This window comes from Cebus imitator, unplaced genomic scaffold (genome assembly GCF_001604975.1).
Source record: "Cebus imitator isolate Cc_AM_T3 unplaced genomic scaffold, Cebus_imitator-1.0 Scaffold113, whole genome shotgun sequence".
NCBI lineage: Eukaryota > Metazoa > Chordata > Mammalia > Primates > Cebidae > Cebus > Cebus imitator.
In genome coordinates, this window is record NW_016107428.1 from 3,912,357 (window position 1) to 3,914,213 (window position 1,857).

Below are 1,857 nucleotides of genomic sequence, written 5' to 3' on the forward strand. Positions count from 1 at the left end.
AGTTTATTTTAAAAATCACATCAATAAAAGAAAGCAAAATATTCAATCTTTGTAATTAATTTAATCACATCAAACTAATAAATGAATGAATTCCCAGTTTAGAATACTATCACTTTAAATATTTTAAATGAGTAACACTATATCCTGAGAATCTAAAATGATTGACCATATGTGTATATATACAAGTGTATATACACACAGACAACATCTGTGTGTATATTGTGTGTTGTCTGTGTGTGTGCATAAAGTTACACACACACATACACACACAGGCACATATGTGTATATATATATATACACACACGCACACTACAAGGATATATATTATATATATTATTTATATATATCAATATATTATTTATTACATCTATCCTTATAGTGGGTGGAGAATTTGTATAAAATTAAATATTTTCTAATTTTATATAAATATTATATAAAAGAAAGGCTTAATATCCTGTTGAAAACATAATATATTTTGAAACAATATTATGTTCATAAAATATAAAACAAAGGAGTAATAATTTATATTGCACATACAGGGAAGGTTAGAAATTCCTACAGTGTCTTAGTGATGGTGAAATAAATCACAATAAATGCAGTCTTATTTTTTACAAAAAATAGCATGTTTCCTTCATGGCATATGTTCAACAAATGCATTTGTTGATTTTTTCATTAACTTTTTCGTAACTATCCTAACCTATACTTTTATAATCAACTAATTCTTAGCTTTCTTATTTCGAACCAAGAACATGTATTAGTTAGTCTATAAGTTGTAGTGAGCCTGTATAAAGTAGAAAAAACTGGGGCATATAAGCTGTTTTCTAGTTGCATAAAATAATATATAATATTTTTATCTAGATGAATACATGTGAATTGAACAAACCAATATAAGGAGAGCAATCTTTGTCTATTCAGAATAAAATTGAAAATTTTTTCTTTGTTTGTAGGTACAATATTCAGTGGCAGAAATGGTCTCTAAACTAAGCCTCTTCTTGCAACAGATTTCACACCTCTTTATCCAACACCTCTTTATCTCTTTTCAATAATCTTCTTTGTTACAGTGCTAGGGAATATCATTTATTGCACTCATAATAGCAGTCAAGCCAGCATATTGAAACAAAATAATGTATATTTTAATAGTTAGATATGGTGATAAAGTGTAATATTGGAGATTTGATTTGACACCAAACGTTTAAATGCACTTTAGGCTTTACCTGCTGTATTGATAGAATTACAGGCAAATTAAGTGATGAAGTTTGTGACAGGTACAAGAAACAAATGATAAATATTAATATAAAATAACGTGAACAGTGTTAACAGTAGAATCCTATTCATGGTGAATCACGTTTCACTTTTCTGATCCATACGCCACATCTTAATTCACTTTTATCACTCCGTTTTGATGTAACCAAAAGAGTGATATGAAGAATTTGGGGGAAGTTGGAGATCATATATTGAGGGATATGTGTGTGTGCATGCACAATATTAATATGATGCATAAAATATATTATTGTAAGCCTCATTCTTGATGAGAATGGGCACTGTTGACCACGGTGTCCAAAAATAATTAATGTGGCTAAACGGAGACAGTTTATGCTTCCGTCACAGAATGCCTATTGCAAAGGTGACAATGAGACCTGTAATATTTTTCTATGCTTATGAGTAAAATACGTAGAAGAAAAATGTTGATTTTTCAATATTAGGAACAAAATAACGTTTCAATAATAAGGAATTTTCAGCTGTTATCACATAGGACCACCGTTTGTAGGCTACATACTGACTAAAACATTGTAATGTGGTACATGACTGTGTCTTAGATCACGTGTCAAAATACAAGTCTACTTTGTACAATTCAAC

At 29.2% G+C, this 1,857-nt stretch overlaps 1 non-coding gene across 1 annotated transcript; it reads left to right on the forward strand.

The window, feature by feature from the left end:
- Positions 1–1,515: 1,515 nt before the first annotated feature.
- LOC119472704 lies at positions 1,516–1,648 on the forward strand. Its single transcript, XR_005201882.1, has one exon. It is a non-coding gene; the product is annotated as a small nucleolar RNA SNORA1 (small nucleolar RNA).
- The last annotated feature ends 209 nt before the right edge of the window (positions 1,649–1,857 follow it).